Source organism: Podarcis erhardii (genome assembly GCF_964252035.2).
Source record: "Podarcis erhardii genome assembly, chromosome: 5".
NCBI lineage: Eukaryota > Metazoa > Chordata > Lepidosauria > Squamata > Lacertidae > Podarcis > Podarcis erhardii.
In genome coordinates this window covers 333,566-347,194 of record NC_138509.1, presented here as the reverse complement: position 1 = coordinate 347,194, position 13,629 = coordinate 333,566, and the positions used below count along the sequence as shown (strand labels likewise).

The following is a 13,629-nucleotide window of genomic DNA, read 5'->3' as shown; positions in this document are numbered from 1 at the left end:
TTTTTAAAAAGAACTTTGCTTCAGGGTGAGAACAGAAATTGCGCGGTGGCGGTGTCAGCAGCAGGAGGCCCCATTAACTAAAGTGGTACCTCAGGTAAAGAACAGTTTCAGGTTAAGAACGGACCTCCAGAACGAATTAAGTTCTTAACCCGAGGTACCACTGTATTTAAAATGCATCTCTGGGTTATTTGTGGGGCCTGCCTGATGCTCTTGCATAGAATGCTGTGTCCTTTTATTTAAAATGCATCTCTGAGTTATTTGTGGGAATTAGTTCATCCCCCCCCCCCAAAAAAAATATAGTCTGGCCCACCATAAGGTCTGAGGGACAGTGGACTGGCCCCCCACTGAAAAAGTTTGCCGACCCCTGCTCTAGGAAGTACCAAGAGGATCCTTCTTCAGATGAAGGCCTTACAGGTCAGGTGGCAGGGAGCAGACTCACACCTCTACTATTTGCCACTGCTACATAAATGCTCTTGGGAAGTTATGCAGTACTCAGAGCAAATGATCCTCTATTCCTCCCATCCCAGCAGTATCCCTTGCTCTGCCAGCAGGTTGCAGCACTCCAGAATCAAAACTGATGGTGTCTGAAAGTTGTTGAAAAAATTGACTTCCTTCTATAACTGTTTCTTTCTAGTAATTTTATCCATTCTCATAATGTCCTAGATCTTTCTCTTCCAATAATCAATTGTTGATACAAGTCAATCCTACTAGTCGTGGCAATCAAACTTGGAGTTGTTAGAATCAGAGTAACATAATTCATTTGTGCTTCAAATGAAATTGAGCTCTGTGATTTATCCAATATTTTGATTTATTTTTCCCTAATAACCCTTAATTAAACTGCAATCACAATATGGGCAAAAGTGTCCTTACATCTCTTGCATGTTCCATATTCATTGTTGGAAACATTATACATAATTTACCTAGCATGCAATACTGTATTTGTATTAAAAAATAAATCAAGACTCCCTTTGGTGTGCATTTATTATTATTTTCACTATATGTTTACACATATAGTCTTATTCTTCTTCTGTGACAGTCAGAAACTTCATTCCAGTTCTATTTTACCAGATCTATGCCAGTATTATGTATTTTTGTTAAGCTTTTATATAGCCCAGATGAGAGACCTTTTTTCTGTCTAGAGTAATAAATCTTATGCTATGAGATTTCTCCTCAAAGTCTACTTCTTTTATAGCAGAAATGGAGAACTGGATCTGGCAAGTCACCAGATAATTTTCTGTCTACAACTGTGTGTGTGTGTGTGTGTGAGAGAGAGAGAGAGAGAGAGAGAGAGAGAGAGAGAGAAGGCATGGCCACACTCATTACCCCTGCATGGCTGACCAACAGCTAAATACGGGCTTCTGGCCAAATAAATAAATAAAAATGAACCACCCACACTAGGACAACAAAGGCAGTTTCAGCTTCAAAACTAGACCTAAAGCCCCATTGGAAACAGTCTAAGTAATCAGGTCTGCACAATAAAATAGAGCAAAGAACCACACAAATGGTTGAACAAGTGAAGTCTTCCCTGCATCATCACAGAGAGCAAGTCTATAGCCTCCCAATAGCTTGTTGTTTAATAACACTGACATGGGAAGGGTGGGGTAGGGTTCCCATCCTAGCAGGGGGAAACGTGGAGTGAAGCCAAAACTCACATTTAGAACTGCATAGAACTGTGGGTGAAAGTGTAATTTCCTTTTTAAAAAGTATCAATGTTCCTTTGGACCACATCAGCAAGGTCGAGAGGGGGGCATTGTTGCCTGGGCAGCCCAGGACCTCCAGACACACCTGCGCATATGGAGGAGAGGAGGTCACAGCAAGGAAACACTTCATCCCATTGCTCTCCATAGTCTCTAGCAACTTCCACATATAATAATAATAATAATAATAATAATAATAATAATAATAATTTATTATTTGTACCCCGCCCATCTGGCTGGGTTTCCCCAGCCACTCTGGGCGGCTTCCAACAGAGATAAAAAATACACTAAAATGTCACATATTAAAAACTTCCCTGAACAGGGCTGCCTTCAGATGTCTTCTGAATGTCAGGTAGTTGTCCATCGCCTTGACATCCGATGGGAGGGCATTCCACAGGGCGGGCGCTACCACCGAGAAGGCCCTCTGCCTGGTTCCCTGCAACTTGGCCTCTCACAGTGAGGGAACCGCCAGAAGGCCCTCGGAGCTGGACCTCAGTGTCCGGGCAGAATGATGGGGGAGGAGACGCTCCTTCAGATATACTGGACCGAGGCCATTTAGGGCTTTATTTTTTAAAAAAAATAAATAAATATTTATTAAGGTTTTTAAATATAAATGCACACATAATAAACAATCTTACTTCTATTACGACAATTTCATCACTTCTTTGGACTCCCTCACGTCTCCCGCTCCCATTTACATCGTTAAAAAATTTTTTTCCAAACAAATTATCAACTTGTTTACAATCTCATGTCCACTCATTCAAATATAATCTAGCACTTCTTCCAAAAAATTTTATATTTTCTTTAGTCTCACTTATCATCAAATTTAAATCTAGTTTAGTGGTGGCCAGTTTTTTATAATCTAGCATCCTTCTTAACATTCAACCAAATTACAATGTTTTTGTAGATACATCTTGAATTTCTCCCAGTCTTCCTCCATCTTCTCTTCTCCCAGATCACGGATTCTGCCGGTCATCTCGGCCAGTTGCATATAGTCCATCAGCTGCATCTGCCACTCTTCCAGTGTGGGTAGATCTTGAGTTTTCCAGTTTTTTGCAATGAGAATCCTTGCTGCCGTTGTTGCATACATAAAAAATGTTCGATCCTTCTTTAACACCTTCTGGCCTACAATACCCAGAAGGAAGGCCTCTGGTTTCTTTGTGAAGGTATACTTAAATACCTTTTTCAGCTCATTATATATCATTTCCCAGAAGGCCTTCACCTTAGGGCATGTCCACCAGAGGTGAAAGAATGTTCCTTCATTTTCTTTGCATTTCCAACATTTATTATCAGACGAATGGTATATTTTGGCAAGTTTAACTGGGGTCATGTACCATCTATATATCATTTTCATTACATTTTCCTTCAGAGCATTACATGCGGTGAAGTTCAGCCCAGTGGTCCACAACCTTTCCCAGTCCTCAAACATAATGTTATGCCCAATGTCCTGTGCCCATTTTATCATAGCCGATTTAACCATTTCGTCTTGTGTATTCCATTTTAGCAGCAAGTTATACATTCTAGATAGTACCTTGGTCTTTGGTTCTAACAATTCTGTTTCTAACTTCGATTTCTCCACCTGGAACCCTAACTTTTTGTCATTTTTAAAAACTTCTTTAATCTGAGCATAATGTAACCAGTCTCGCACCTTATCCTTCATTTTCTCCAAACTCTGCAATTTCCAATTGTCTCCATCTTTTTCTAATATTTCCCAATATTTTGGCCATTTGGCCTCCATATTGGGTCTTTTTCGGGCCTTAGCCTCCAGAGGTGAAAGCCACCTTGGAGTTTTATTTTCCAATAAGTCTTTATATTTTGTCCAGACATTAAACACTGCTTTCCTGACAATATGGTTCTTAAAGGCCTTATTGATCTTAACTTTGTCATACCATAAATATGCATGCCAACCAAAAGCATTGTTAAAACCTTCCAGGTCCAGTACGTCAGTGTCTTCGAGAAGTAGCCAATCTTTTAGCCAGCAGAAAGCTGCGGCTTCATAGTACAACTTTAAGTCTGGCAGGGCAAAACCCCCTCTTTCTTTCGCATCTGTTAATATCTTAAACTTAATTCTGGGCTTTTTGCCCTGCCAGACAAATTTAGATATATCTTTCTGCCACTTCCGGAAGCACTCCGTTTTATCCACAATCTGTAATGTTTGAAACAAAAACAACATTTTTGGCAATACATTCATCTTAATAGCAGCAATTCGGCCTAACAAAGAAAGCTTCAATTTTGTCCATCTATCCAAGTCTCTCTTAATTTCAGACCAACATTTTTCATAGTTATCCTTGAATAGACTCAGGTTTTTTGCTGTTATGTTTACCCCTAGGTACTTTACCTTTTTAACCATAGTTAATTCTGTTTCTCTCTGAAACCGTTCTGACTCTATGTCTGTCAAATTTTTTCCCAGCACCTTGGTTTTCTGTTTGTTTAATTTAAATCCCGCCACCCGACCAAAGTCCTGAATCAATTGTAATACTCCTTTCGTACTAGATTCTGGCTCCTGCAGGGTCAAAACTAGGTCATCTGCAAAAGCTTTAAGTTTGTATTGTTTCGCTCCGACCTGAATCCCTTCCACCAACCGGTCCCCTCTGATCATATTCAAGAGCACCTCCAGAACCGAGATAAATAACAGAGGGGAAATCGGGCAGCCTTGTCGTGTTCCTTTTTCAATTTTGAACTCTTCTGTAACCACATTGTTAACTATCAGTTTGGCCTTTTGTTCTGAATATATTGCATCAATCCCATTCTCAAACCCCCGTCCCACTCCCATTTCTTTCAAATTTCCCTTCATAAATTTCCAAGAAATATTATCAAAGGCCTTCTCCGCATCTATAAAAATTAACACTGCTTTTGTATTTATGTCTGTTTGCAAAAGTTCCAAAATGTCAATAATGTTCCTAGTATTAGCAAACATATGTCTACCTGGGAGAAAGTCTGCCTGGTCTTTATGAATTACTTCATTAAGAACTCTTTTAAGTCTACTTGCCAAAATGTCTGCAAATATTTTGTAATCCACATTCAGAAGGGAAATGGGACGATAGTTTTTGAGTTGTGTCTTTTCAGTTTCAGATTTTAGTATCAATGTGATAAAAGCTTCCTTCCACGATTCCGGCGCCTTCATCCCTTCCATAATTTCATTACAGACCTCCATCATTGGTTGGATCAGATAGTCTTTTAATGTCTTGTAATACTTGGAAGTCAAGCCATCTGGCCCTGGAGATTTGCCCAGTTGCATGTTCTGAATGGCTTGTTCAATCTCTTGTTGTGTTATTTTGTTGTTCAGGATTAATCTGTTTTTTTGTGACAACTTTGTTAGTCCATTTCTTTCCAAAAATTGTTTAATCTCAGCCTCATCTTGCGGCCCTTGAGTGTATAATTTTTTGAAGTATCTCTGGAAGCACTTTCTAATTTCCATGGGGTTCTGAATGTTTCTTCCTTCAATTTCTAGGTTTGTAACTGTATTTAATTTCTGTCTCTTCTTCAACTGCCAAGCAAGCAGTTTCCCACATTTATTCGCCGATTCAAAAGTTTTTTGTTTCATTAATTTAATCTTCCATTCTATTTCTTGGTTTATCAGTTTGGAATATTGTGCTTGGTATAGTTTAATTTCTCTCAGAATCGGCTGTGACTTCGGATTTGATCTTAATTTCTTCTCCAATTCTTTAATTTTCTGCAAGATCTTATCTTTCCTTTCATTTTGTGTCCTTTTCTTTACGGCGTTCTGTTGTATCAAGAACCCCCTCATCACAGCTTTGCTTGCGTCCCAGATAGTTCTTTTTTCCACCGTAGTGTTCATATTTATTTCGAAATAGTCCTTCAGAATTTTTTGGGCCTTCTTAATAATCTCCTGGTCTCTAAACAAGCTATCGTTCATCTTCCATCTAAAGGAGCCGGTTGGCAAAAGTGTCATATCCATCTTCAGCGCGTTATGGTCGGAGCAGGTCTTTGGGCAGATTTCCACTTTTCTAACCTTGGGTGCCAGACCTCTAGTTATCCATATTTGGTCGATTCTTGTCCAAGTCAGCTGGGCTTCAGAGAAGAATGTTCCCTCTCTTCCCAGGGGGTTCTTAGTTCTCCAAATGTCAATCCAGTCCATATTGTCGGTCATTTCAAAAAAGGTCTTTGGTAGTCTGCCGTCTTTTGTAACATTTTGATTTTGTGACTTATCCATGTTAGTCGATACGACCCCATTCATATCTCCCATCATAATGATGTTGTTGTAGTCCAGATAGTCCAGCATAATCTCATGCAACTTCTTATAAAATTCCGATTTCCCGTCATTTGGTGCATAAATTCCTAATATCAGAATCTTTTCTCCTTGATGTTGTATCTCAATTGCTAATATTCTTCCATGTTCATCTTTAAATAAAAATTTAGGTGACAGGCTCTCTTTTGCATATATCACCACTCCTCGCTTCTTTACTCTGTCCGAAGATATAAATTCTTGACCAAGTCTTTTGTTTATTAACACCTTTCTATGGAGCCTAGTCACATGTGTTTCTTGTAAGCAGATAATGTCCAATTGTTCTTTTTTTAATATATAAAAAAATTTCCTCCTTTTTTCCGGGATGTTACAGCCATTAATGTTCCAACTCAAAAGTTGCAGAGACATCCTGAATAAATCTGGTTATTTTTCAAGGGGTGGTACCTTATTCGAAGGATCTTCAGGGTCCAAGGGTGCAGGTACCTCTGGTGTTTCAGGCCCTGGAAGTTGATCAATTCCTTTGTGAAGGTCCTCTCCGTATACGTTCAGAAATTTATCTCTATCTTCCAATGTTCTGATTTTGATCTTCTTCCCTCTAAAGGTAAAAGATAGTCCTTGGGGAAATTCCCACCTAAAGATGATTGAATTCTTCCTTAGTAATCTTGTCAACTCCAAGTAGTTAGATCTAAGATCTAACAGTTGTTTAGGAATATCCTTGTAGATCTCAATTCTTTTGTCCAGAATGTCCAGTGACTTTCCGTAGTGTAGGCCCAGAATCTTGTCCCTTTCCTCCTTTGACCTCAATGTTATCAAACAGTCTCTGGGCTTCTCTTTCTTTATAAGTCTTTCGAGCCTAAAAGCTGAAACAATTTTAAAATCCTTTTCCTCTAAGCTCCAAAATTTGGAGAATTCTTTGGTCAAAAACTCAGCTAGGTTGCCTTCTTCCACTTCTGGTATTGCTCTTATCCTTAAATTGCTCTCCCAGTTCCGCAGTTCAATCATAGATAGATAGGTCTGGTGTTCACCTACTTGTTTGCAGAGTGGTCTTACCTCTTGTTCTAAATTTTCAAGTTTTTGGCTGGTATCTTCAGCCAATTTCCGATTTTCCCCTGCAGCCTCCTTCAATTCTCCAATTGCTTGAGTATTCTGTGCAACTTGTCCAGATAATTTATTTAAACATTCTGTGTTCTGGTCAATTTTATATGTTTGCTCATCGGCCTTCTTGTCCAAAGATTCTACTTTCTTGTCCAAAGATTCTAATTTTTCAAAAATTTTCTCTAAAATAGCAGTGCTTGCCCCTGAGGCCATATCTTCCAATTGTAATTCCTCAGTTTCTCCCTCCCCTGCCCGTGGCAGAGAGGCAGCTTCCTCCTCAGAAGGCAAAGTAGGCACAGATGATCTACGTGCCTGTGAGGCTGCGGTTAAAGTTGTCAAAGTTGTTTGTTTAGTTCTTCCTCTCCTTCTTGCACCACTCATTCCAAAGTTATCTAAAAGTCAAGGTCAAGCTGAGTTGTTCCCATGAGAAAGCAGCAGCCCAGATGGTAACAGTCAACAGAGGGCCGGGAAAAGGAAAGTAAAATAAGAGTCACTGCTATAAGTCCCAAATCCTCTAGGGGGAGTTTAAAATATTTCAAGGAAGAGATCAATTTCAGTTAAAATAAAGTCAGATTTCTAAGTCCAAGAACCTTCAATAAAAAATTTTTCAGCAGAGTTAGGGTTTAATACAGCAACAGTGTTTCTGATGGTGCAAACTGGTAATCCAAATGCCTCAAAGTAGCAAGTTCAGACTCTCTCAGATTTTTTCAAAGTTCAGATTCAAAGTATCCAAACTGCAAACTGCAAACTGACAGCTCAATTTCTCAGGCAGCTCCAGCACCTGGGGTTTTTAGTTAAAATGTAGCTCCAAGAGAAGAAAGATATCCCCATGCAGCTAAAATTCATAAAGTCCAGTACATAAAATTGTTATTCCACTTAAGATAAAGTTCAATGGGTGCTCAGATCAAATAGTTTAAAAGGTCTCTCTTTGCCTCCACTCCTCCAGCTCTTTGCGTTCAAGTTCAACGGGAGCGGAAGACGGACTTCCTGTTTTTCGTCACTCCGCTTTCAGCCAAATTTAATGTTTTAAAGTTCCAAATTGCATACATTTAGGGCTTTAAAGGTCAGCACCAACACTTTGAATTGTGCTCGGAAACGTACTGGGAGCCAATGTAGGTCTTTCAAGACCGGTGTTATATGGTCTCGGCGGCCGCTCCCAGTCACCAGTCTAGCTGCCGCATTCTGGATTAGTTGTAGTTTCCGGGTCACCTTCAAAGGTAGCCCCACGTAGAGCACATTGCAGTAGTCCAAGCGGGAGATAACCAGAGCATGTACCACTCTGGCGAGACAAACCGCAGGCAGATAGGGTCTCAGCCTACGTACCAGATGGAGCTGGTAAACAGCTGCCCTGGATACAGATTTGACCTGTGCCTCCATGGACAGCTGTGAGTCCAAAATGACTCCCAGGCTGCGCACCTGGTCCTTCAGGGGCACAGTTACCCCATTCAGGACCAGGGAATCCTCCACACCTGCCCGCCTCTTGTCCCCCAAAAACAGTACTTCTGTCTTGTCAGGATTCAGCCTCAATCTGTTAGCCGCCATCCATCCTCCAACCGCTTCCAGACACTCACACAGGACCTTTACCGCCTTCACTGGTTCTGATTTAAAAGAGAGGTAGAGCTGGGTATCATCTGCATACTGATGAACACCCAGCCCAAACCTCCTGATGATCCCTCCCAGCGGCTGCATGTAGATGTTGAAAAGCATGGGGGAGAGGACAGAACCCTGAGGCACCCCACAAGTGAGCGGCCAGGGGTCTGAACACTCATCCCCCACCACCACTTTCTGAACACGGCCCAGGAGGAAGGAGCGGAACCACTGTATGACAGTGCCCCCAGCTCCCAGCCCCTCAAGACGGTCCAGAAGGATGTCATGGTCAATGGTATCAAACGCCGCTGAGAGATCCAGCAGAACTAGGAAACAGCTCTCACCTTTGTCCGTAGCCCGCCGGAGATCATCAACCAGTGCGACCAAGGCAGTTTCAGTCCCATGATGAGGCCTGAATCCCGACTGGAAGGGATCCAAATGGTCCGCTTCTTCCAGGCGTGCCTGGAGTTGTTCAGCAACCACTCGCTCAATCACCTTGCCCAAGAATGGAAGGTTTGAGACTGGGCGATAATTGGCCATCGTGGCCGCATCTAAAGATGGTTTTTTAAGAAGCGGTTTAATAACCGCCTCTTTCAGCGGGTCTGGGAAGGCTCCCTCACGGAGGGAAGCATTCACCACCCCACGAAGCCCATCGCTCAGTCCTTCCCGGCTAGCTTTTATAAGCCAGGATGGGCAAGGATCCAGGAGACAGGTGGTTGGCTTCACTCGTCCAAGCAGCCTGTCCACATCCTCGGAGGTAACAGATTGAAATTGATCCCACACAACTTGACCAGACAGGACTCTAGCACTCTCCCGCCCCGGCCCTGCTCCCACGGTGGAGTCTACTTCTTCCCGAATCTGAGCGATTTTATCTGCAAAAAAAATTGCAAAATCATTGCAGGAGAACATGTGGCCCGTACTGGGCCCCGATGTTACAGGTGGTTCCGCTAAATTGCGAACCACCTGAAAGAGTCTCCTGCTGCTGTTTTCTGCAGATGCAATAGAGGCGGTGAAGAAAGTCTTCTTCGCCGTCGCTATCGCCACTTGGTAGGCTCGACGTTGAGCTCTAACCCGTGTCCGGTCAGATTCAGAATGAGTTATCCGCCACCGGCGCTCTAGCCGTCTCAACGATTGTTTCATTGCCCTCAGATCCGTGGAAAACCACGGGGCTCTCCGGGCTTCATGCAATCAGAGAGGGCGCTTCGGAGCCAAACAGTCAATAGCCCTGGTTAACTCCACATTCCAGCGGGCCACCAGGGAATCGGCTGAAAGGCCATCAACATGGGATAAAGCATCCCCAACCACTCTCTGGAAACCATTTAGATCCATTAAGTGGCGGGGGCGGACCATCCGAATCGGTCCCACCTCCCTGCAGAGGGGATGGGTCGCAGAGAAGTCCAGTTGCACCAGGAAGTGGTCTGACCATGGCACTTCTTTCGTTTCGCTTTTACTTAGTGTCAGATCACCAACATCCGTAGAGGTAAACACCAGGTCCAAGGCATGTCCGCGGCTATGGGTTGGGCCTGACTTATTCAGGGACAGCCCCATGGAGGCCATGCTTTCCACGAAGTCCCGAGCGGCCCCTTGTAAGGTCGTGTCGGCATGGATGTTAAAATCCCCTAGGACGACCAAGCTAGGTGTCTCCAGGAGAACATCCACCACGACCTGAAGCAGCTCGGGCAGGGAATCCTTGGTGCAGCGGGGAGGTCGGTACACCAGAAGGAATCCTGTACTGCCCCTATTGCCCAACTTCCAGAACATGCACTCAGAAAACTGGGTCTTCCCAATAGGACGCCTGGTGCAAGCTAGTGACTTCCTAAAAATCACTGCAACCCCCCCTCCCCGCCCACATGACCTGGGTTGCTGTGCGTAAGAGAAACCTGGTGGACAAGCAGCGGCAAGGACAGGCCCATCTGCTTCATCCAACCAAGTCTCTGTTACACATGCCAGGTCAAGTCCTCCATCCATGATCAAGTCATGGATGGCAGTGGTCTTATGAATCATTGACCTGGCATTGCACAGCAACACTTTCAGGTCATGTGGGTATCCCTTGCTGATTCTAGTATTCATCCGGTCAGGACCAGACCCAGAGGCAGGGATAGTCCTCAGACAACGACTAAACCTGCCTCCTCTGTAATGACATGGTCTGGTCTTAGCGTAACTCCTCCTCCTACCCGTGATCACTGAGATCGGTTGTCCCAGTGCATTCCCCCCTGTGAAGCATATCCCAGCCATTTTGTGGGCTGGGGCCCATTCCCCGGCAGCCCTGACCCCTCCCCTTAAGAACAAAATAACCCCTTTAAAAAACAAACAAAAAAAAGAAAAGAAAAAACACAACACAAATAAAACAATATAAACAAAGAACAATAAAAATTACAAAAATTACAAAAACATAAAATCAAACAAATTCCCAGGCCCAATGAACATCCACCGCACCCCCCCCCACATACAAAAAATTCAAAATAAAAATTTTAAAACATTTTAAAAGCACTCTGCACCCCTCCAGCAGTAACAGCAACTGTTCTAGTGAGGCCCGTCAGGCCCTGCCCCAGGCCAGATGGTGAGTGGCAGGAAGGAGCAGGACCCCATACACTCACACAGGAGAGTCCTCCCGGGCAGCAGAGTCCAGCAGTCCTTTATGAGGCTTCAGGCCCCGCCCCAGGCCAGATGGTGAGTGGCAGGAAGGAGCAGGGCCCTTAGACACTCACATACAGGAGAGTCCTCCTGGGCAGCAGAGTCCAGCAGTCCCTATGAGGCCCCAGGCCCCGCCCCAGGCCAGATGGTGAGTGGCAGGAAGGAGCAGGGCCCTCAGACACTCACACGCAGGAGAGTCCTCCCGGGCAGCAGAGTCCAGCAGTCCTTTATGAGGCTTCAGGCCCCGCCCCAGGCCAGATGGTGAGTGGCAGGAAGGAGCAGGGCCCTCAGACACTCACATACAGGAGAGTCCTCAACATACAGATATGAGCACCACAACCCCAGAGTCATCCATGACATATTTAACTTACCGGTATGTACAGCTTTAAAGTGCTTGGCAAATTTTTAAAAAATGAAACATTCAAAAGGGGGGACTATTTGTGATTTTCAGACGTGATTCCTGGAACATAATCCCTCTGGAAGTTGAAGACTACCTGTATATTAGAACTGATATGACTTCATGCTGGGATAACCATGTGCAAAACAGAACAGGAATTGTGCATCCAGTCAGCAGCCCTTTCCCATCTTGTTTTGGGTGCTATACCGCACAGCAGGTGTTGTGACGTGGGGTTCGTGATTTCAGCTCTCTTGACATAATATGCTGGAGACGGTTCTCTAGTAACACTTCTTTATTAAAGCAACAAGACTGAGACCTGAGGAGGGGAGAGCTACATTTATAGGGACAGGGAACTAGCTAGAAAGGATACATTTTGGAGGGAACAATATCAGGCAATCACAGTCCTGCCTTTTGGAGGAAACCAGTGAGACAGAGGATCCAAATACAGCAGCTTAAATGAACCAATAGTAGCTGTACCCTCTGGAACCAAAAGGCAGTTACTTTACCCTAATGCAAATACAGACAATAATAATACAGATATAAAATCCTTTGACTCAATACACAACAGCAGGTTTAGTGAGTTTCCCAGGGAGATGAAAGGACACCCCTCCACTCCTAGTTCTTTTCCTGGTCTCTGTCCTGTTCTCGCCCTCCAACTGAAAATGGACCCAGAGATGGAAAGATGCATGTCGGGGTTTTCTGTGGTCATTTGCTTGCTCTTCCTCTTGAAGTCTGGCTTCAGCTGGTTTCGTTGCTGGCAGAAGTCAATAGGGAGGCAAACAGTTGATTCCATTGGGGGGGGGGAACACCTCCTCCCACCTCCAAAACTTGAACCCAATAGGTGTGGTATTTAGCACTGAGGGAAGATTTAACCCACAACTGGAGAGTGACCAAGATGGGTTTAACTCTGCATGTCCTCCATTTCCATACATTTATTAACAAAGGTGCTGCAATCTCCTTTCTTTCTCAGTAGCTACTATGGAGAAATTATTTTAATGATTGAAGTATACCCTGTGGAAGATTCCCCAAGTTTGTTTCGATGCCGTGTAGATGCCTGCATATGAGACTTAACATGTGTACATGTGCTAGCCTTGGAAGAAGACACTTTGCGTTTGCCCCTCTACCTTTTTAAATTGTCAAGTCAGGTTTGCGGAGAAGCCGCCGCCGCCGCCTTTTCCTTGCTGCCTCCCCTGGGGAGGGAAAACACATTTAGGCACAACTCGGCCTCTTCAAAAAGCCCACTGCAAACCGAAGCATTCATCTGGCCATCTAGCACGAGGAATAAATTGGGTGGAAACAGTCATGTGACAAAGACACATGAGAACAGAAGCAGCAAAGCAGGCTGGGATGTGCTGGGACTGCACAATCATTTGGGCCGACTAAAGTTATTCAGACCTAAGTGTTGAGTCACTTGGATATGTGGCTTAGCAGCCAGTTTCTCTTTGTGCTCTCTGTAAGATTTCAGCAGTCTGTCTGCCTCAGCTGTGAGCAGAGCAGTATGTAATCTCAGTCAAACTGTTTGGAACCATGTTTATAAAGAAGTTTATTTTAATTCAGTAAAGATTTTATTCTTTAGAACTCTTTATTATTAATTTACGCTGCGTCAGAAACCTGCAGGTGCTCTACCTGGGCCAGGTCCACGCGGCCTGTAGGCCGGGCCTTCCGAGGGCTTCTCGCCACCAGGAAGGGCGCCTGCCTGCCCTGGCCCCTTCCCGCGTCCCACTCGCTTCCTCGGGCTCCGCGTTCCAAGGGCAGCGCCGCTCCTCCCCGCATCCTCCGCCAACAAGATGGAGCTTTCCTGGACGTTTCCTGTCAGCTTCGATTTTTGCGGCAGCGGGGGGGGGGGAGGCAGGCAAAGCATGCGGCTTTGATTCCGCGTTAATCCTGAGGTGCAAAAACGGTTATTGCGGCTCTGGAGGGCCCGGAGCTGATTTCAGTGCCGCTGCTCAGCTGCAGCCGGGAGGAAGCAAGGCGGGCGGCGATCCGCTTCGTCCCTCCGCAGCCGGCCTCTC

General features: G+C 44.4%; 1 long non-coding RNA gene across 1 annotated transcript; it reads left to right on the top strand.

Moving 5' to 3' along the window:
* Positions 1-11,600: 11,600 nt before the first annotated feature.
* Positions 11,601-13,178, top strand: LOC309341732. The gene is made up of 2 exons (XR_014156545.1): positions 11,601-11,834; positions 12,189-13,178. It is a non-coding gene; the product is annotated as an uncharacterized lncRNA (long non-coding RNA).
* The last annotated feature ends 451 nt before the right edge of the window (positions 13,179-13,629 follow it).